Raw genomic sequence first — 24,368 nt, 5'->3', positions numbered from 1 at the left:
TGCCTCCAAAACAACTGTATAGAAGTATCCGGCTCAGCGCGGTTTCCAAAAAAATGGAAAAGCATATTTGATATGTGGCAATGAAACTTCATTTTATTAGATGTACAGTACAGTGACACTTTTCAGAGTTGACTCGACTTCTTCGTCATGCATATTTATGATATCGGCAAAACAAATGTGACTTCTCCTAACCAAAGAGTGTAAAGGGGAAGGTTTCAACTTGTGGAGAGTGCCAAACTGCACAAGGAGACTTATAGGCCTTGTAATGCCCATAGTTACATAGTTAGTAAGGCCGAAAAAAGACATTTGTCCATCCAGTTCAGCCTATATTCCATCATAATAAATCCCCAGATCTACGTCCTTCTACAGAACCTAATAATTGTATGATACAATATTGTTCTGCTCCAGGAAGACATCCAGGCCTCTCTTGAACCCCTCAACTGAGTTCGCCATCACCACCTCCTCAGGCAAGCAATTCCAGATTCTCACTGCCCTAACAGTAAAGAATCCTCTTCTATTTTGGTGGAAAAACCTTCTCTCCTCCAGACGCAAAGAATGCCCCCTTGTGCCCGTCACCTTCCTTGGTATAAACAGATCCTCAGCGAGATATTTGTATTGTCCCCTTATATACTTATACATGGTTATTAGATCGCCCCTCAGTCATCTTTTTTCTAGACTAAATAATCCTAATTTCGCTAATCTATCTGGGTATTGTAGTTCTCCCATCCCCTTTATTAATTTTGTTGCCCTCCTTTGTACTCTCTCTAGTTCCATTATATCCTTCTTGAGCACCGGTGCCCAAAACTGGACACAGTACTCCATGTGCGGTCTAACTAGGGATTTGTACAGAGGCAGTATAATGCTCTCATCATGTGTATCCAGACCTCTTTTAATGCACCCCATGATCCTGTTTGCCTTGGCAGCTGCTGCCTGGCACTGGCTGCTCCAGGTAAGTTTATCATTAACTAGGATCCCCAAATCCTTCTCCATGTCAGATTTACCCAGTGGTTTCCCATTCAGTGTGTAATGGTGACATTGATTCCTTCTTCCCATGTGTATAACCTTACATTTATCATTGTTAAACCTCATCTGCCACCTTTCAGCCCAAGTTTCCAACTTATCCAGATCCATCTGTAGCAGAATACTATCTTCTCTTGTATTAACTGCTTTACATAGTTCCCATCTGGGAATTTAAATCTGCAAATACGGTAGACTCTTCAGAGAGGAAGTCGACTTCAACTGTTCATCCACCTATTGGATGTAGCAATCCTAAAACTCAATATTGACCCTTTAACAAGCCTTGCCACTTGACTTAGGATATATGATATGTGCAAATAGAATCTCTGGTTTGGCTTCTGATCCTAAGTCATGTGGCAAGGTTTGTTAAAGGGAAAATATTGACTTTTAGGATTGCTACATCCAATAGGTGGCAATTGAAAAAGAGTATCATCCAAAACATTAAATTTTATTAAACATGATACAATTGTAATCACAATAAATAAATCAAGAGGCTGCCAAGCTACTCTGAAAGGACCTCACTGACTATATAAAAATCATAAAAAAAGTGTGAAGTGCAAATGCATATAAATTATTTCATGTGCAAAATAAAACTAATGAATGTAAACTTTCCTTCAAAAGAGGTTAGTGTATAAAGGTAAAGTGCTCAACTCTCCAAATAGAGTGTATATCAAAATATCATGGTATACCGGACTGAAATGCTAGTGACACCCATATATAGCTATAAGTAAAATTCAGGTCAAACACCAAGTAACAATTAGCTAGATGGGAGCACTGCTACAATAGATCCAGGTAAGGCTAGTTTCACATTTGTGTTAGAATCCGCAGCGTTTAATCCGCATCCGCAAGTGCTGGAAAAAACGCATATAAACGCGTACAAACCGCTGCATTTGCACGCTTTTCCATTCGTTTTTTTTCTGCGTTTGCGTTTTTGGTGCGCATGGTGACAAATTTTACAGGAGAAAAATCTAGATAAACAGACACCGCCAATGTGCATTTGCTTGGGAGCAAGACAGATATCACAAAAGATGGAGTAGGAGACGGTGTAGGTGTTTTTGGAGACACACCATTATTGAATAATGTGAGAGATGTGGGGCCTATCACACGCAGTATGGTGAGCTTAGTGCCAACCTGGACAAATTCCCGGAATACACAAGGCTGTCGCAAGACTCGTTCCGGGATTTGCTTGCTCGTGTTCAAGGAGCCATACGGAGACAGGACACCCAGCTCCGTAGAGCGATTCCACCTGAGGAATGTCTGCTGGTTACATTAAGGTATGTAAGAAATGTAAACCAATGCCAGTGCTAATTTTGGGTGTACTAACATGTTTTTTTGTTTGGTATTTTCCTTTCTGTCTTTAGCATAACCACACTGTCATGGAGTGACTGGCCCGGTATAAAATGACCCAACCGAAGGTCTGTCACAAACAGCACAACACACAAGGGAACACCGGGGACACAATTACAACGGTGGGCCCTGTCGGTAGGGACTGGGGGAATAGGCACCTCCTGCACTGGCCTGCAGATGTGCCCTGATCTTGCTACCGTCCCTATACGGGTTCTTTCAACCCATCGCCGACCAGGATACCTAGTCCCTCACTTGCCCTGCACCTATCCCTAAGTAGGGAACTGGCAGGTGAGAGCACTGGTCTCACCGCTGCACTAATACAACACAGGGTAAGGAAATACAGACTAGGTAAAGGAAAACAACACTTAGCTTAATGCTGCAAGGCACAGCAGGAAGAAACACCAGATTCACTGGACACAGCAGTAGAACAACAGTTCCCAGCAAGCTCCTACTCCCAGATAGGTCGCTTTAGAATGAACTAACACCAACAGTCAGCTGATAAACCAGGTGACCTCTTAAAGGATGGAGGGAGTGGTCACCACAAACATCAGCTGACCCAGCAGCAATGCAATAACACCAGCAGCCATCGGGGGGAGAAAACAGCATTAACCCCCGATGACCAGAAAGGAAAAAAGGTCTTAAACTGAGGTAAACTAGATCTGCCACAAATCCAAAATTGGATCGTGACACACACCTTAAATAGAACTGATGGTAATTTTTCTTAATTAATTATTTTCTTCCAGATTTCTGGCAACCAGAGAGAGTTTATCATCCCTCCATTTCCTATACCGGCTTGGAATATCCACCCTGTCGGGAATAGTTGCGGACACCTGCCGGGCTTTGTGGAATGTACTTCGGGATGAGTTTATACCCCTACCCACCTTGGACATGTGGATTGGAATTGCGGAAAAATTCTGGAGTGTGTGTAATTTCCCAGATCCTGTTCCCCGAACAGGATCGGAGTACTTCAACTATAAAAAAATATTTTTCTGTTGTGCTCATGGCAATAGCCTAGGTGGACTGTCGCTTCATCGCCGTGGACATTGGAGCTTTTGGCCGTGGCAACGATTCCCAGACTTTCAAGAACTCGGATATGGGCAGCCATGTGTATGGCAAAAATTTTAATTTTCCACGGCCACAACCTCTCCCCAACACTCAAGGTCCACCGATGCCATTTGTTATGGTTGGGGATGAGGCCTTTCAGATGTGCGAAAACCCACTGAAGCCATATTCCAATCGTGACTTGAACCGCACTAAAAGGATCTTTAACTACAGACTGACCAGGGCATGAAGAACTGTAGAGTTTACCTTTGGGATTCTAGTCTCAAAATGGCACATTCTTGCATCAGCCATAAATCTAAAAATGGAGACAGTTGACAAGGTGGTCAAAGCCTGTGTGGTTCTGCACAATTACATTATGGCTAAGGAGCGGCCCAACATTGAACTGGATGAACCAGTTGCACACCCACTGCCCAATTACCAGCATCACCCGCTGCGGTCAACAGCTGAAGTTGGCCACATGCGGAACCAATTTGCTGCCTTTTTTGATTCAGATATTGGATGTGTGTCATGGCAGGACAATGTTGTGTAAATGTCCTGTTGTTATTTTATCTGTACCAGTTATTTTCTTACATGTTACTAATGTTTCTCGTTAATAAACTTTTTTTTTGTTGTCTTGACCATGTCTCATATGTATTTCCTCTATAAACCGAGGTTGTCCTCACACTAGCAGTATTTGGTCTGTATTTATTATCAGTATTTGTAATCCAAAACCAGGAGTGGGTGATGAAGGCCGAAGTGCTAGATATGCTAATATTATAATTTTCCTCTAATAGTTCCACTCCTTGTTTTGGCTTACAAATACCAATATAAAATAGTGACCACATACTGCTAGTGTGACGGCAGCCAAGTGGTTTTAGTGATAAGGTTGTTGACGTCATTGCATCCTGATTCTGTTCTGCTATGCAGTATCCATTGGACACAGACTGAAGAGACAATGTCTGTCATACAAAACAGATCTATACTCATCAAGTCAGGTGTCAGAAATAATGAATTCATGATGCACATGTAACAGCCTCATGAATTCACTATTTCTGACACATGTGCAGGTGAGCATAGATATGCCGTGTATGACCGCCATCGTCCCTTGAGTTTGTGTGAAATAGATTATGTACACAGAAGAGAAAAAGGAGGCTATACAATGCACTTCTCTACTCACCAGGTCAGGCGTCCCAACTAATGAGTTTTTGGACACCTTACCTGTAGAGTATAGTTTTGCATGGTATTGCCACCATTTTCTCTTCAGCCTGCAACACTAGTCACAGACTAAGCAGAATGAAGAGATTAAGGAGAAAATACAAGTATACATTTTTTGGTCCACCTCATAGCTCTATACTAAAGACACACAAAGTCTTGTACTTGCTAACTACTGGAGCTATTTTGTGGCCAAAAAATAAAGTGTGTGGCAAAGTTTTTTATTTGGTGCACGGTAGGCGAAAGACACAATAAACCAAATATAATTGGGGCAAAAACACTTGTATTTATTTTTTAAAAACCAAAATATTTATTTAACTGTGCCTGCTTGGGGTAGAGTGATGTAAACAGGGGGTATGAAGCTGTGAGGTCTGGCTAACTGTTGATGATGCAGAGGTGGCAGGAGAAGGGGCAATGAAACTTGTGGGGTCTGGTAGTTCGGGGATAGGGCTTGACACATGAGAGGCTTGAGACGCACTGGAAGAGTGTGACAAACCTGACATTACAGACACACTGGGAGTTGAAGGGGGAGGAATACTAAGAGTTTGCTGTTCTTTGTTTTTCCCTTTCTGGGATTGCCAGGTTCTGGGAAGCCTCGGTGGGCTCATATGTCATGGCATGGCCATGGTGGGTGATCTGTCAGGGTCCGGCTGGACTGTGTGACAGTCCATAGTGCTCATAGAGCGTGCAGCCATGCGAGAGTCCATAGTGTTCGTAGAGCATGCAGCCATGCCAGAGTCCATAGCGCTTGTAGAGCGGAAGGCCATACCAGGGTCCTGCTGCATCATGGTGGTGGCGGTACGGAAGGCCATGCCTGGGTCCTGCTGCATCGTGGTGGTGGCGGTACGGAAGGCCATGCCTGGGTCCTGCTGCATCATCGTGTCAGTGGAGGTCCAAGCAGGAGCAGCGGTTGTCATGGTGGTGGCGGTGGGCTGTCCAACAGCACTCGGCATGGTGGTGGTGCTGTACTGGTGTCCGGCAGTGCTAGGAATAGAGGTGGCCGTGCAGTGGTATGCAGCAGAGGTCGGCATTGAGGTTAATCGTGACAGTGAAGGCACAGGTGGATATGCCACCAATGTCTGCTGAAAATACCGACTCTGCTGCATAGCCTGCACGTAAGCAGCATTGCAGGCCTGCATGACACTCAGCTGGAGATCAGGAGTAAGGTGTTCCTACATGCCCTGCTCAATTTGGTTAAAAAATGATGTGCTGGCCTCTGGAGGTCGGCTTTTACTTGGTCAAGGCTTTTGGTGACCTCCTGGATACGTGTATTCATGTGGCTAAGTGAAATATCCATTCGGTCACCCAAAGCCTTGAGTCGTTCGTGAAAAACCGAGCTCAAGTGCAAAAACTCGGGCATGAGGGACCTGTCCGATGCCCTCTGCCACTGCTGGGAGGAGCCCCAAAAAAAGGGGCAGTGGCAGAGAACTGGGAAAGGGGAACACCTGATAGACCAGCTTCCTGGTCTCCAGTTAGTGTGGCAGGCCCACTTGCTGCAGCGCTGCTGGATGGCTGGGACGGGTCCGTGGCTGTCTGATGAAGGACCGCTCCAGAACCTGGGCCAACAGTGCTGTTCCATGTGCTGTGAAAAAAGGAAAAAGAAAATGAATACCAAAAATTAACCAGACGCAAAATCCTGTGGAATAGAAACATACAGATTATGGCAATACAACACAACCTAACGCACGGGAGAAATACTTACGTTCTCTGGGCAAGGACCAGTCTTAAAAATGCCAGAACGCGATGGTATTTGTATTTTCTGATCCTTGCTCCTGAACCACTGGGAACACGGCTCTCTTGACGCAGGTCCTTGTTGAAGCAGTCCTTCATCGAACGCCAACGTGTTTTGACTCTGGCCACTGTTGAAAAAACAAAACATAATGGTTAGACAATGGACTTTTGGCCGTGCTCACACAACTATGTGTGATGAGAGAAACTCCTGAGAGTTTATCTCATCACACACAGTTGTGTGAGCATGGCCAAGGTCTCTGCTGCTTCATACTGCATTGCAATACTTACCAAAAGCATTTTGGACCCGAGTCGGGGCGTTGTCCCAGCCATCCCACATCTCTTTGGCCACCTCATTCCATAGGCGCTGGATCGTCACGTTGTCCGAGTAATGTGGAACCCGGGTGTCCCACAACGGGACTCGCTCCTTGACCAGGGAGATGAGGAGGTCATTTTCTATGAGGTCTTCATCCCATTCTGGAACCTAAAAATTAAATAAAGACATTAATGTTGGATACATTAACATAAGGAAAAGAAAGAAAACAGAGGCTGAGAAATGGCATGAATAAATAAAGTCAAGATACAAAAGGATTCCTGAAGAAAAATGTAAAGAAATAGGAATGTAAAGAAAGGAAGATTCAAGAATACTAAAGTGAGGATACAGTAAACTGTTAGCCTTGTATACGTACACGCTGCCGCCTTGCCACCCAACCGTGACTCCGCTGCTCCTGCCCAGTCTCTGCCGCAGTAGAAGAAGTGCTCTAAAAAAATGAAAAACAAAAAATTGTCATACGTGTAGATGTGACAGTGAATACTTACCAATCTGTGGAGGTGAGTACTCACTTCACTGACATGTTCTACTTCAGAAGACCCAGCACGTTGCTCCTCATCAGAAGAAGACATTCTGATGCATGCAGAAAGAAAGAAATGGCAGAAATTAGGACATGTAGAGACAGAAAATAGAAAATAAAGGCATTGGCTAGGATATACTCACATTGTTCAGAGGCTTGTTTGCTCCAAGGTGCTGTGGTCTGTCTGCTCTTCTTGGCTGTCTGTTGAGTAGTGAGCTGCAAATGTCCACTCCCTCCCTTTATCACCTTGTATGTGGGGGGTGGCTTATCAGTGCCTAGACATGTTTTTCTCTGATGCAACGCATGCGTTCACGAACGCAAGCAAACGCATGTGCTTGTGAACGCATGCGTTCATATAGACAGCAATGCAATCGACCGCATACGTTTCCAGGCTGCAAATTGATGCCTCTAAAAATTACTACATGTTGCATTTCCGCGACAAACTGCAGATGACGAAACGACACATGCGTCGTCAAACGCGGCAAAACGCGAACGATCGCAGATGCATGCATCCCTAATGTTAAATATAGGAATACACAACGCATGCGGATATTGTGGAATAAACGCTGCGGACACAACCCCAAATGTGAAACTGACCTAATAGCACATGTGTGAAGAAGGAAAATTACAACAAAAGTCAGTGAAAATCCAGTCGCCCCAACGCACGTTTTGTGGATTACTTCATCAGGAGGTGTGTGTTGGGGGAGGGAATCGTAGGGGCTTTTATACAGGGGAGAACCTATCAGTTTACAATTCTCGGGGGTGTGTGTATCACATCATACTGATGTAACAAATGCACACGTAATGTCCCTTAAGCGGCGCATGCGCAGTTGTCCGCCGCCACTTAATTGTCCTCTGTTCAGAGGTCCCAGAACGCAAGCGAGAGGCACCATCATGGAGACGGCACATGCGCATTCGGTTCACATGTCCAAGTCACAGAGGGCAGGCAGCAGAACAAACCGCGCATGCTTACAAGGACCTGCAGTGGAAACATAGAAAACAGAGGGGAGCAGCACTGGGAACTCAATCATGACCATGTATAATGATGAAAGAACGACAGTGATAAATAATAGTGAATAAAGACATATAGAAAGTGGATGAAAATACTTATTTTGGATAAATAAATATGTATAATATATGCAGTGAAACAAATATGTGAGATGCTTAAATCTACAGTAGAATGGAATCTTAAGTGAATATCTTATGGGTCATGAAAATCTTAAATGTAATAAAATTGTAATAATAACATTAAAAAACTTAAAACAAAAACCTATATGACATTGAACACTAGAAATTAAACAATAAAAGGAAAAATGAATAAAAAATGTGAAAATAATATAATAATTAAATTTAATGTGAACAGCAAAATTGTTTATGATAGAGTGAACACATAATTCAGACATCACACAATGTCAAAAAGTGTAAATTTCCAGCCAATCCACAACTTAAAAGTTAGTAACAAAATCCAGATACCGCATGCTGTCAAAAACATGGAACCCTTAACAGAACATAGTTCCAGAAACAACAGTGGAAGAAGTCAGTGGGTCCGCCCGGACACAAGTAGAATGAAATGTATTAATGTTTAGAGCTAGGTGGGAAGATGTTCACTTTAGTCCAATATCTGTATGTAACGTGAGTATTCTTGATGATCTGAAATAGAAACTTGCAATAAATATCACTTTGCTAGAACCAAATGTGAAAGATAAAATAGAATATTGCACACGGTCCCAGAGAAAGAAGAACTAGATATGGTACCCAAAAAAGCCCCATAATATAACGAAGATAAATTATAATTTATGAACCTAAATACTAAGAAATAAAAGAAAAGAAATGTATAATTAAAAAGAAGCCCATCTCTGCCCCTAAAAACAACGATTGAAAAGGATAATTGTGCTTCAGAAAAGAACCGAAACTAAGATTCGTTGCTGCCAGCCGGAGCAACAGTCTTGAAGCTGTAGATCCAGCGGCTCTCAACTTGAGATAATATTTGAACATATCACCCTCATGTGGGCCGATGAATACCTGTCAATGAATACCTGGTTTATTTTTATGATGTTATATATAGTCAGTGAGGTCCTTTCAGAGTAGTTTGGCAGCCTCTTTATTTATTTATTTATTGTGATTACAATTTTATCATGTTTAATAAAATGTAATGTTTTGGATTATACTCTGGTTCAATTTTTGGTTATTTACACTGTAGTTGAGTTCTCGGTCCATATTTAGTTTGTGATATAATTAGTGGGCATTGTGTTGTAATAATCCAGTAGGTGGCACTAGAGTCCAAGTCCTCTTCCTCTTTGAAGAGGCTATTTGCGCATTCTCCTAAACAAGATATGAGCAGTAATAATAATAATAATTTTTATTTATATAGCGCCAACATATTCCGCAGCACTTTACAATTAAGCGGGGACATGTACAAACAATAAATTTGGTACGAGTTAAGACAATTTAAACAGTGACATTAGGAGTGAGGTCTCTACTCGCAAGCTTACAATCTACAAGGAAACGGGGGGACACAATAGAAGAAAAGTGCTTGTTATTTCAGGTCTGGCAATTATAATAAATAGGGATTTTCATACAAAGCTGCATGATCCGGTCATCAGCCCGTGTGTTTAAGTGCAATAGTCAAGTATCAAGTGCAGTTATCATGTGCATGGAGGTGTGGAGACAGATGAATAGTAGGGTGCAGATTCAGAGTAATATTTGGAAGGAGAGAACAGGGCAAAGTTAGTTTACTGAGTAGTTGATGTGGTAGGCTTGTTTGAAGAAATGGGTTTTCAAAGCGCACTTGAGCAGTGACGTAACTTGAACCTCATGGGCCCCAATACAAAATTTGAAAACAGGGCCCTCAACTTTCACAAGTATTTATTCATTTTGAACTTCTCTTCTGGGCAAAAGGGACCTTTTGGGTTCTTCTACACTTCGGGCCCGGATAAGGCTCATACGACAGTTATGCCCCTGACTGACTATCTGTTCTCCAGGATTGCCTTTTCCAATTAAAATATGCATTTACATGCATATATGAGTTAGCTGAAGGATTCACTCAGATAATTGCAGTTTACTAACTTATACTGTTGTGCATAATTTTCGGGCTTGTGTACCTAGTTAAGCCAGATATTCAGACACAGTGTACTATGCCAGGGTGTGCGCCACCAGAGAACATACTGGCCCGAAATTGATGCAATTCAGAGCGCACGTTCGCTCTGGCACAATTAAAGCCCATAGCCCCATTGAGGCATATACCCGAATCCCGTTTTGCGAGGGGTTGGGACATAATCCCTTATTACTGTATTTTTCGGATTATAAGACACACTTTTATGATCCCCAAAATTAGGGGGAAAATCGGGATGCGTCTTATACCCAAGCACTGTTCTTACTGAGGGGTCAATGCTGCAGGCCCAGAGCTAGGGGTGTTGCAGCGGTCCTGCAGTGTGCGGTGGTGGCCCTGCAGTGTGCAGTAGTCCTGCGGTGATGGCACGGTGGTGAGCGGCGGCCCTGCTGTGGTGGTGCTGCATATGGTGGCTGCCATTCTTCTTCCGGGGTCTTGCCTCTGGCTGACAGCTTCTCACTTGGTGCAGGTGCAGATGAAGGAAAGCCGAGATCTCCATCCATGCCTGACTCTACACGATGTCTGTAAGAAAATTAACTAGTCTGGTTGTCAAAAATGGAGGGTACCCCATGCCGTTTTTTAAAATTAATTATTTAAATAATTAAAAATAAGGCATGGGGACCCCTCTATTCTTGATAACCAGCCTTGCTGAAGCTGATAGCTAAGGGTTGCAGCCCCCAGCTATGAGTTTTGCCTGGCTGGTTATAGAAAATACAAGGGAACCCACGCTGGAATTTTCGTTCATTTATTTAGTTGTATCGCAGGTGGCGGGTGAGGAATACCCCCATCATCTGCTCCTGTTGTCACTCTTATTAGCAGCAGAAGTGTAAGTTGATGGGAGTAATAAAAAAAGTGTAAAAAGCCCCCACCTGCTGTCATTGTTTTGAGTTGAATATAACTGCTTCTCTCCAAGCGCCAATCGCCGGGAGAGCAGGGTAGAATGATGAGAGCTGTCTTCGGCACCCAGGCACTGGGGAACAGTGCCTACTGTAGCACTTCCTCCCCGGCACCTATGCATGTCACACGGATAACATCCATGTGTGTTATCCGTGTGCACGTATGCGGGACGTTTTGCCGCCCGTGCTGATGGTAAAAAACAGACATGCTTATGTGTGGGGCACATGGACACATGGTCTATATCTGTAACTACAGTACTCAAGTCCGAGATCCTTTTAGGAAAGGTGAGCAAACAAGCACCATCATCCTTCAGAATATACTGTATCAATGGGTAGATTCTGAAGCATTACAATGTAATGTAAAGGCCAAAATGTTTATTACAAATGTGACTACGACCTCCCTCATCTTTCAGAATGCATCCATGTATACAGTAAGTGGGTGTATTCCTGAGGATGAGGGGGCGTATTATAAGGCACAAAATATGGTAAGTCACTGAACGGGTGCCTGAACGCAATGTGAAAGCAACTTTATTAAACTCTCTCCTCTCCAATCTATCATGAATGCAGCATCCAGAATCATATTCATGTCCAACTGCTACACTGATGCTGCCAGCAGGTGCCAGTAATTCTACTGGTTGCCCATCTGCTACAGAGTCCAATATAAAATCATCACTCTCACCCACAAAGCTCTCCACAGTTCTGCACCACCTTACAACTCCTCCCTCAGCTCTGTCTACCACTCTACCCATACTTTGCATTCCACTATTAACCTAAAGGTACCATCACACTTAGCGACGCTGCAGCGATACAGACAACGGTGCCGATCGCTGCAGCGTCGCTGTTTGGTCGCTGGAGAGCTGTCACACAGACCGCTCTCCAGTGTTACCAACGATGCCGAGGTCCCTGGGTAACCAGGGTAAACATCGGGTTGCTAAGCGCAGGGCCGCGCTTAGTAACCCGATGTTTACCCTGGTTACCAGTGTAAAATGTAAAAAAACAAACAGTACATACTCACCCTCTGATGTCTGTCACACGTCCTTCGCCGTCCGCTTCCTGCACTGACTGAGCGCCGGCCCTAACAGCAGAGCGGTGACGTCACCGCTGTGCTGTGGTTTCATTTTACGGCCGGCAGTCAGTCAGTGCGGGAAGCGGACGGCGGGGGACGCGAATGTGAGTATGTACTGTTTGTTTTTTTACATTTTACACTGGTAACCAGGGTAAACATCGGGTTACTAAGCGCGGCCCTGCGCTTAGTAACCCGATATTTACCCTGGTTATTATTGTAAAACATCGCTGGTATCGTTGCTTTTGCTGTCAAACACAACGATACACGGTGATCTGACGACCAAATAAAGTTCTGAACTTTAATCAACGACCAGCGATATCACAGCAGGATCCTGATCGCTGCTGCATGTCAAACACAACGATATCGCTAGCGAGGACGCTGCAACATCACGGATTGCTAGCGATATCGTTTAGTGTGACGGTGCCTTAACAAAAGCATACTCTGTAATCCAAACCTCCAATTCCCATCTCCAGGACTTCTCTCCTGCAGCACGAGTTTTCTGGAATGCACTACCCAGACAATCTGTTTAATTCCCAATATCCACAGATTCAATCATGCCCTAAAAACAGTTTAGACTGGCCTATCACCTCACTAATCTAACTAAATAACTATCCCCTGTTATCTCTTCCATGCACTCAGTAGAACTTTGTATTTGCACTTACACAGATATGGGTTGGTGTCTGGTTCATTCAACGCTTTTTGAATGCCCTATTTATTACACTGATGTCTGGACCGTACATGACAAACACTTTAGTTTTACCTTTTATGTTATCCCTATTTCCTAATAGATTGTAAGTTTGCAAGCAGGGCTCCCATTCCTCTTGGTAGGCATTGAAATATGTGTTAGGGTACCGTCTCACAGTGGCACTTTGGTCGCTACGACGGCACGATCCATGACGTTCCAGCGAAATCCATAGGATATCGCTGTGTCTGACACGCAGCAGCGATCAGGGACCCCGCTGAGAATCGTACGTCGTAGCAGATCATTTGGAACTTTATTTCGTCGCTGGATCTCTCGCTGTCATCGCTGGATCGGTGTGTGTGACACCGATCCAGCGATGTGTTCGCTTGTAACCAGGGTAAACATCGGGTTAATAAGCGCAGGGCCCGCTTAGTAACCCGATGTTTACCCTGGTTACCATCGTAAATGTAAAAAAAAACAAACAGTACATACTCACATTCCGGTGTCACGTCCCTCGCCGTCTGCTTCCTGCACTGACTGTGAGTGCCGGCCGTAAAGCACAGCACAGCGGTGACATCACCGCTGCGCTCTGCTTTCACTTACGGCCGGCGCTCACAGTCAGTGCGGGAAGCAGGGAAACGTGGGACGTGACACCGGAATGTCAGTATGTACTGTTTGGTTTTTTTTACATTTACGATGGTAACCAGGGTAAACATCGGGTTACTAAGCACGGCCCTGCGCTTAGTAACCCGATGTTTACCCTGGTTACCCGGGGACTTCGGCATCATTGGTCGCTGGAGAGCTGTCTGTGTGACAGCTCCCCAGCGACCACACAACGACTTACCAACGATCACGGCCAGGTCGTATCGCTGGTCGTGATTGTTGGTAAATCGTTTAGTGTAACAGTACCCTTACTCTTTAATGTCTTATCTTGCTTGTACAAGCCCCCTTTGAATTGCAAAGTACTGCTGAATATGTTGGCGCTATAGAAATAAAAATTATTATTATTAGCAGTAAAAAGTCTCGTTAATTGTGTATACCAATACTCTTGTATCTTAATTAGAGATGAGCAGACCCGTGGAAGTTCGGGTTCTGGTACCCGAGTTGAACTTTATTCCAAAGTTCGGTTTGGGTATGAGAACTGTACCTGAACTTGAAACAGAACCTGAACTCCATTGAAAACAATTGGGACCTGAAATTTGCTGAAAAAAATCTCTCTTTTACCCTGGAACTCCAAACATTGCAACGGACTTCCAGGAGAAGTCCGTGTCTGGCAGTTAGCACCGGACACTACCTCACCGGTATGAACCCCAAACTTTTACGTTGGGGGTTCACTCATCTCTAATCTTAATATCAAGCTCGTCTACAAAATCTTGGCTTGTGGGGTAAGTGTTTACAGCAAACAACATAATATTATATTCATATAACATTTTCATACCAAAGAGCCCCTTTAATCAAATGCCAACAGCAAAAAATATTAATTGTCCAACTCCTTCAAATAGCTTGGTGTTCTCATCTGGGAGAGTGATAGTGTTTCTTGTAATAAAATTATTGCCTTTCCGAATTATTCATTTCCTAGATTGCTAGGAAAAAGAAATATGTATATGAACAGCCTTATGTAAGGGAACCTGAGTGCCTTTTCTCTACAAATATGAATAAATTACCAGTATGTGATTTTTAACCTTTAAAATATATTATGGTTTTATTACTCCACATGACTGTTATGCTTTAAATTGCAGTTATTGTAACCATAAGAAGGTTTAGAAATATAACTGGCATAGGTAATATATAGCTTTAATTGATACCATTGTGAAATTTTTTTGCAAATCCATTTGATATGTTCTACATTATAAGCTACTGTTGACATATGATTACATTAACGCATGACCTCTCCATTAAGTTAATGTAGCTGAAACAGGGATTTTTTTCTACTATAAAACATACAGCATCTACTTTCCTGGAAAAAATGTGAGCATGAAAGAATCTTACTGTCAAGAATTCCATCTGCGCCAACTAAATCCAGGAATCAATATGGAACGCTGACCTAGATGAAGAGCAAAGTCATATTAAAAATGATTTTTGGATGGCAAGTTCAGATTTCTGTTTTTAAATAACACAACAATCAGTATAAATACTGTTTTAACACAATGTTCTTTATAAAACTCTATAAACCTTAATGTATTTCTAGTAGTGTTGAGCGATACTTTCCGATATCGGAAAGTATCGGTATCGGAAAGTATCGGCCGATACCGTCAAAATATCGGATCCAATCCGATACCGATACCCGATCCCAATGCAAGTCAATGGGACGAAAATATCGGAATTAAAATAAACCCTTTATAAACTTGTAGGTTCATTCTACATGAAGGAAAACAACTAAGAATAATGTAGGATGTATTGGGGGACGTGGCGGAGACATTAAAGGCACAGAGGTTTAGCCCAATGTAATAGAATAGCAGGATTTTGGTTTTTTTTTATGACGTTCGGCGGTAGAAAGATTTTGACTATGTTAATTTTTTTTTTTATTTTGTCAGATATTGATGTTTCACTACTTCCACGCCCTTCACCTTCTTTTTTACTTCTCCCACACTTTCTTCTTCATTATCCTCATCATCAGCTTCTTTGACATCAACTTCTTCACCTTATTCATCTTCTTCTTCATCTTCTACCTATTATTTTTTTGGTTACATTGTTCATATTCTTTTTATTGTACTATTATCTTCATCATATTCTACTTCTTCATCATATTCTTATTTGTGACAGGCATTCCCGTAGTTGTTATCTATAAAAGTTTGAAGATTACACCTTCCGTTCTGCCTGTCACAAAACAGTTACATTTGTCCGCGTTCAGTTTGGCCTGCAGCATCAGGCTTTATCCAGGGGCACCACGAGGAGGAACGGACTCACCCCCATACACTGCTTAGTCTTCTTCTGCTTATAATTTAGATAATATTTTTTGCTCTGATATTTAGTGTTATGCTTAATGTTCTTCTGCTCTTTGTTCTGCAGCCTCTTGTTCTTCTGCTTCTCGGTCTTCCAGGTCGTCGTCGTCTCCAGGGTCGTCGTCTCCGGGGTCGTCGTCATCGGGATGGTCTTCAGGGTCGTCGTCTCCGGGGTCGTCGTCATCGGGGTGGTCTTCGGGGTCATCGTCTCCAGGGTCGTCGTCATCACGGTGGTTGTCGTCTCTGGTGTCGTCGTCATCTTAGGGGTGGTCTTCCGGGTCATCGTGTTTAGTCTCTTGAACTTGGAAATGTAGCAGAAGGTACAAGAAGGCTGAGAAAATGCCGAGAACCAGCTGATGGAACTGGAACTCGGATGGCTACCCGAAGGTCCAAGAGCCAATGGAACTACCGAGGACCAGCTGACGTTACTGGAACCCGGTTACTAAGCAGGAGGTACCCGTGCCTGAAAGCACTACCAAGGACCACCTGACGTTGGTGGAACTCGGATACCCAGAGGGAGGCACCTAAGCCAAAGGCTCTGCCCGGAACCAGCTGACGGTACTGGAACCAGGATGGGGAGCAGAAGGTACAAGAGCAAAAGACACTGCCGAGAACCAGCTGACGGTGCTGGAACCCGGATGGGTAGCCGAAGGTCCAAGAGCCAATGGAACTACCGAGGACCAGCTGACGTTACTGGAACCCGGTTACTAAGCAGGAGGTACCCGTTTTTGAAAGCACTACCAAGGACCACCTGACGTTGGTGGAACTCGGATACCCAGAGGGAGGCACCTAAGCCAAAGGCTCTGCCCGGAACCAGCTGACGGTACTGGAACCAGGATGGGGAGCAGAAGGTACAAGAGCAAGTGTCTGCGTGGCTTTTGCAGGACACGATGCCGGCTGCACAGCAGGGGAACAGCTGGCGGTGCTGAACCCCACTGACACATTGGCTGGTGTTTTTCTCTGTGCAGCTAGCAGTACCGGGCCCCAACTGGCGGTGTTGGAGCCCGGGGTCAGCAGGAGGAGGAGATGGAGCAGAGTGTAGGCCGAAGCCTGCACTGGCGGCAGCTTTTGGGTCTGTTGTGCCTGCGTGGCAGTTGCAGGACACGTTGCCGGCTGCACAGCAGGGGAACAGCTGGCGGTGCTGAACCCCACTGACACATTGGCTGGTGTTTTTCTCTGTGCAGCTAGCAGTACCGGGCCCCAACTGGCGGTGTTGGAGCCCAGGGCTCTGCAGGGGGAGCAGAGTGTAGGCCGAAGCCTAATTGAACCAATTTCAAAGGTGACCTTTAACCCCCCCTCAGGGGTTACAAAGTAGAAGAGCCACAGCTTATGCAGCAGTAGTGCTGCACAAGTCAAAGGTTGCTCTTTTAATTTCGCTCCTTGCACACGCTGAATGAAACACGTATAACATTTAGCCCTTTATACAGTCAAACTGTGTTGGAGGCGCGAGTTCCCTTTGTAATGAGACGCAGCACAGATGTCAAGAATCCCACCTTGGTGCTGGGTGCAGCCTCCTGAGCGTTGTTATTTGCTGTACAGGAGTCTGCGCTGTCGTGTGATCCCCTGGCCTAGCGCTGTTAGCGCTGCCCATGTTCTGGCATCATTTAATGTCGGCCGGTGCGGTTCGCGATGACCATGAATCCCAGCCCCGCAGTGTCTTAACATTGTTAAAACACTGCGGGGCTGGGATTCAGGGCCTGGCGCAGCACATATGTTCGCCTCTCACACTCGGGTCCTTACACCCGCTTCAGACTGTGCGGCGTCATCTGATCCCTTATCGCATGCCACGGCCATGAAGCCGCACAGTCCGAAGAAGGCGGAAGGAGATGAGGGACAGGCGAACTGATGCACTGATCATGCCCGTCAATCACACCCTCGCAGTCCCAATAAATAAGACAACGAGGGGCGTTGTGTGGGTCAGGGCGGCCGCAGAGGCGCAGGCAGCCAAACAATGATGCCAGAAGATGGGCAGCGCTACCAAGGGGGTTGCAGCGTGTCATTACAAAGGAAAGTCACACCACCGGGACGGTTAAATGGTCACACAGAGGACACATTTTAGACGTGTTTTCAGTTCCACATGTGCGAGGAGAATACGTTTATGAGCCACCTTGCACACATGCAGCATTACCGCTGTACAAGGTGGCCTTTAAAACGTACAAACGCCTGGGGGAGGGGGGACAGGTTCCCTTCAATTTCAGTTCTTGTGTCTGCGTGGCTTTTGCAGGACACGATGCCGGCTGCACAGCAGGGGAACAGCTGGCGGTGCTGAACCCCACTGACACATTGGCTGGTGTTTTTCTCTGTGCAGCTAGCAGTACCGGGCCCCAACTGGCGGTGTTGGAGCCCGGGGTCAGCAGGAGGAGGAGATGGAGCAGAGTGTAGGCCGAAGCCTGCACTGGCGGCAGCTTTTGGGTCTGTTGTGCCTGCGTGGCAGTTGCAGGACACGTTGCCGGCTGCACAGCAGGGGAACAGCTGGCGGTGCTGAACCCCACTGACACATTGGCTGGTGTTTTTCTCTGTGCAGCTAGCAGTACCGGGCCCCAACTGGCGGTGTTGGAGCCCAGGGCTCTGCAGGGGGAGCAGAGTGTAGGCCGAAGCCTAATTGAACCAATTTCAAAGGTAACCTTTAACCCCCCCTCAGGGGTTACAAAGTAGAAGAGCCACAGCTTATGCAGCAGTAGTGCTGCACAAGTCAAAGGTTGCTCTTTTAATTTCGCTCCTTGCACACGCTGAATGAAACACGTATAACATTTAGCCCTTTAAACAGTCAAACTGTGTTGGAGGCGCGAGTTCCCTTTGTAATGAGACGCAGCACAGATGTCAAGAATCCCACCTTGGTGCTGGGTGCAGCCTCCTGAGCGTTGTTATTTGCTGTACAGGAGTCTGCGCTGTCGTGTGATCCCCTGGCCTAGCGCTGTTAGCGCTGCCCATGTTCTGGCATCATTTAATGTCGGCCGATGCGGTTCGCGATGACCATGAATCCCAGCCCCGCAGTGTCTTAACATTGTTAAAACACTGCGGGGCTGGGATTCAGGGCCTGGCGCAGCACATATGTTCGCCTCTCACACTCGGGTCCTTACACCCGCTTCAGACTGTGCGGCGTCATCTGATCCCTTATCGCATGCCACGGCCATGAAGCCGCACAGTCCGCAGAAGGCGGAAGGAGATGAGGGACAGGCGAACTGATGCACTGATCATGCCCGTCAATCACACCCTCGCAATCCCAATAAATAAGACAACGAGGGGCGTTGTGTGGGTCAGGGCGGCCGCAGAGGCGCAGGCAGCCAAACAATGATGCCAGAAGATGGGCAGCGCTACCAAGGGGGTTGCAGCGTGTCATTACAAAGGAAAGTCACACCACCGGGACGGTTAAATGGTCACACAGAGGACACATTTTAGACGTGTTTTCAGTTCCACATGTGCGAGGAGAATACGTTTATGAGCCACCTTGCACACATGCAGCATTACCGCTGTACAAGGTGGCCTTTAAAACGTACAAACGCCTGGGGGAGGGGGGACAGGTTCCCTTCAATTTCAGTTCTTGTGTCTGCGTGGCTTTTGCAGGACACGATGCCGGCTGCACAGCAGGGGAACAGCTGGCGGTGCTGAACCCCACTGACACATTGGCTGGTGTTTTTCTCTGTGCAGCTAGCAGTACCGGGCCCCAACTGGCGGTGTTGGAGCCCGGGGTCAGCAGGAGGAGGAGATGGAGCAGAGTGTAGGCCGAAGCCTGCACTGGCGGCAGCTTTTGGGTCTGTTGTGCCTGCGTGGCAGTTGCAGGACACGTTGCCGGCTGCACAGCAGGGGAACAGCTGGCGGTGCTGAACCCCACTGACACATTGGCTGGTGTTTTTCTCTGTGCAGCTAGCAGTACCGGGCCCCAACTGGCGGTGTTGGAGCCCAGGGCTCTGCAGGGGGAGCAGAGTGTAGGCCGAAGCCTAATTGAACCAATTTCAAAGGTAACCTTTAACCCCCCCTCAGGGGTTACAAAGTAGAAGAGCCACAGCTTATGCAGCAGTAGTGCTGCACAAGTCAAAGGTTGCTCTTTTAATTTCGCTCCTTGCACACGCTGAATGAAACACGTATAACATTTAGCCCTTTATACAGTCAAACTGTGTTGGAGGCGCGAGTTCCCTTTGTAATGAGACGCAGCACAGATGTCAAGAATCCCACCTTGGTGCTGGGTGCAGCCTCCTGAGCGTTGTTATTTGCTGTACAGGAGTCTGCGCTGTCGTGTGATCCCCTGGCCTAGCGCTGTTAGCGCTGCCCATGTTCTGGCATCATTTAATGTCAGCCGGTGCGGTTCGCGATGACCATGAATCCCAGCCCCGCAGTGTCTTAACATTGTTAAAACACTGCGGGGCTGGGATTCAGGGCCTGGCGCAGCACATATGTTCGCCTCTCACACTCGGGTCCTTACACCCGCTTCAGACTGTGCGGCGTCATCTGATCCCTTATCGCATGCCACGGCCATGAAGCCGCACAGTCCGCAGAAGGCGGAAGGAGATGAGGGACAGGCGAACTGATGCACTGATCATGCCCGTCAATCACACCCTCGCAGTCCCAATAAATAAGACAACGAGGGGCGTTGTGTGGGTCAGGGCGGCCGCAGAGGCGCAGGCAGCCAAACAATGATGCCAGAAGACGGGCAGCGCTACCAAGGGGGTTGCAGCGTGTCATTACAAAGGAAAGTCACACCACCGGGACGGTTAAATGGTCACACAGAGGACACATTTTAGACGTGTTTTCAGTTCCACATGTGCGAGGAGAATACGTTTATGAGCCACCTTGCACACATGCAGCATTACCGCTGTACAAGGTGGCCTTTAAAACGTACAAACGCCTGGGGGAGGGGGGACAGGTTCCCTTCAATTTCAGTTCTTGTGTCTGCGTGGCTTTTGCAGGACACGATGCCGGCTGCACAGCAGGGGAACAGCTGGCGGTGCTGAACCCCACTGACACATTGGCTGGTGTTTTTCTCTGTGCAGCTAGCAGTACCGGGCCCCAACTGGCGGTGTTGGAGCCCGGGGTCAGCAGGAGGAGGAGATGGAGCAGAGTGTAGGCCGAAGCCTGCACTGGCGGCAGCTTTTGGGTCTGTTGTGCCTGCGTGGCAGTTGCAGGACACGTTGCCGGCTGCACAGCAGGGGAACAGCTGGCGGTGCTGAACCCCACTGACACATTGGCTGGTGTTTTTCTCTGTGCAGCTAGCAGTACCGGGCCCCAACTGGCGGTGTTGGAGCCCAGGGCTCTGCAGGGGGAGCAGAGTGTAGGCCGAAGCCTAATTGAACCAATTTCAAAGGTAACCTTTAACCCCCCCTCAGGGGTTACAAAGTAGAAGAGCCACAGCTTATGCAGCAGTAGTGCTGCACAAGTCAAAGGTTGCTCTTTTAATTTCGCTCCTTGCACACGCTGAATGAAACACGTATAACATTTAGCCCTTTATACAGTCAAACTGTGTTGGAGGCGCGAGTTCCCTTTGTAATGAGACGCAGCACAGATGTCAAGAATCCCACCTTGGTGCTGGGTGCAGCCTCCTGAGCGTTGTTATTTGCTGTACAGGAGTCTGCGCTGTCGTGTGATCCCCTGGCCTAGCGCTGTTAGCGCTGCCCATGTTCTGGCATCATTTAATGTCGGCCGGTGCGGTTCGCGATGACCATGAATCCCAGCCCCGCAGTGTCTTAACATTGTTAAAACACTGCGGGGCTGGGATTCAGGGCCTGGCGCAGCACATATGTTCGCCTCTCACACTCGGGTCCTTACACCCGCTTCAGACTGTGCGGCGTCATCTGATCCCTTATCGCATGCCACGGCCATGAAGCCGCACAGTCCGCAGAAGGCGGAAGGAGATGAGGGACAGGCGAACTGATGCACTGATCATGCCCGTCAATCACACCCTCGCAGTCCCAATAAATAAGACAACGAGGGGCGTTGTGTGGGTCAGGGCGGCCGCAGAGGCGCAGGCAGCCAAACAATGATGCCAGAAGACGGGCAGCGCTACCAAGGGGGTTGCAGCATGTCATTACAAAGGAAAGTCACACCACCGGGACGGTTAAATGGTCACACAGAGGACACATTTCAGACGTGTTTTCAGTTCCACATGTGCGAGGAGAATACGTTTATGAGCCACCTTGCACACATGCAGCATTACTGCTGTACAAGGTGGCTGTAAAACATAGAAACACCTGGGGGAGGGGGGACAGGTTCCCTTCAATTTCAGTTCTTGTGTCTGCGTGGCGGTCGCAGGACACGTTGCCGGCTGCACAGCAGGGGAACAGCTGGCGGTGCTGAACCCCACTGACACATTGGCGAGTTGTTTTTCTCTGTGCAGCTAGCACATCTGGGCCCCAACTGGCGGTGTTAGAGCCCAGGGTCAGCAGGAGGAGCAGGGGGAGCGGAGTGTAGGCCGAAGCCTGCACTGGAGCAAGTTGAAAGGAAACCTTTAACCCCCCCCCCCCAGGCGTTTGTAGCTGGAAGAGCCATCGTGTACACCACTAATGCTGGAAAAGGTAAACTTTTCTCTTTTAATTATGGTCCTTGCAGATGCTGAACCTAACACTTATGAAATGTGTCCCCTCACAGCGTTCAACCGTCCGGTAGGTGGAACTTTCCTTTGTCATGTGACGCAGCACAGCCGTCAATTTTACCCCCTTGGCGCCGTGCGCCGCCTCCTCAGCGTTGTTTGAATCTGTCCCGGAGCCTGCGCTGTTAGGTTACCCCTTGGCCATGCACACATTTTGCGCTGCCCGTCTTCTGACATCATTTGCTGTCAGGCTGGCTGCGCCTGTGTGGGTGCGCTGTCCGAGATTCAGCTTCGTGGTGTCGTCTAATGTAATCCCGCCGCGGGCCTGGGATCCGTGGCCATGCGCAGTGCATATCCTCACCTCTCACTCCCCTCCCTACGGCTTCTTCAGACTGTGCGGTGTCACGGCCGTGGCATGCTATTAGGGATCAGCTGACACCGAACAGTCTTTAGAAGCCGTAGGGAGGGGAGTGAGAGGCGAGGATATGCACTGCGCATGGCACGGATCCCAGGCCCGCGGTGGGATTACATTACACGACACTGCGAGGCCGAATCTCGGACAGCGCACACACACAGGCGCAGCCAGCCTGACAGCAAATGATGTCAGAAGACAGGCAGCGCGAAATGTGTGCATGGCCAAGGGGTAACCTAACAGCGCAGGCTCCGGGACAGATTCAAACAACGCTGAGGAGGCGGCGCACGGCGCCAAGGGGGTAAAAATGACGGCTGTGCTGCGTCACATGACAAAGGAAAGTTCCACCTACCGGACGGTTGAACGCTGTGAGGGGACACATTTCATAAGTGTTAGGTTCAGCATCTGCAAGGAGCACCACGAAAAGAGGCACTTTTTCCCTTTGCATCATTACTGCTGCACAAGGTGGCTCCTTCAGTAACAAACGCCTGGGGGGGGGGTGACAGGTTCCCTTAAATTTAACTTGTTGTGCCTGCGTGGCGGTCGCAGTACACGTTGCCGTATACACAGCAGGGGAACAGCTGGCGGTGCTGAACCCCACTAACACATTTGCGAGGTGTTTGGCTCTGTGCGTACAGCACTTCTGGACGGCAACTGGCGGTGTTGGAGCCCAGGGACAGGTGGAGGAGGAGGAGGTTGGAGGAGGTAGGAGGGATTGCCACACACACAGCAGGGGAACAGCTGACGTTACTGAACCCCAATAACAGAGGAGCGACTGTTGACTGTGCGTACAGCACTTCTGGACGGCAACTGGCGGTGTTGGAGCCCAGGGACAGGTGGAGGAGGAGGAGGTTGGAGGAGGTAGGAGGGATTGCCACACACACAGCAGGGGAACAGCTGACGTTACTGAACCCCAATAACAGAGGAGCGACTGTTGACTGTGCGTACAGCACTTCTGGACGGCAACTGGCGGTGTTGGAGCCCAGGGACAGGTGGAGGAGGAGGAGGTTGGAGGAGGTAGGAGGGATTGCCACACACACAGCAGGGGAACAGCTGACGTTACTGAACCCCAATAACAGAGGAGCGACTGTTGACTGTGCGTACAGCACTTCTGGACGGCAACTGGCGGTGTTGGAGCCCAGGGACAGGTGGAGGAGGAGGAGGTTGGAGGAGGTAGGAGGGATTGCCACACACACAGCAGGGGAACAGCTGACGTTACTGAACCCCAATAACAGAGGAGCGACTGTTGACTGTGCGTACAGCACTTCTGGACGGCAACTGGCGGTGTTGGAGCCCAGGGACAGGTGGAGGAGGAGGAGGTTGGAGGAGGTAGGAGGGATTGCCACACACACAGCAGGGGAACAGCTGACGTTACTGAACCCCAATAACAGAGGAGGGACTGTTGACTGTGCGTACAGCACTTCTGGACGGCAACTGGCGGTGTTGGAGCCCAGGGACAGGTGGAGGAGGAGGAGGTTGGAGGAGGTAGGAGGGATTGCCACACACACAGCAGGGGAACAGCTGACGTTACTGAACCCCAATAAC

Source organism: Ranitomeya variabilis, chromosome 6, assembly GCF_051348905.1.
Source record: "Ranitomeya variabilis isolate aRanVar5 chromosome 6, aRanVar5.hap1, whole genome shotgun sequence".
In the NCBI taxonomy this organism is placed as follows: domain Eukaryota; kingdom Metazoa; phylum Chordata; class Amphibia; order Anura; family Dendrobatidae; genus Ranitomeya; species Ranitomeya variabilis.
The sequence above is the reverse complement of the archived record's forward strand: the minus strand, read 5'-3'. Positions refer to the sequence as shown.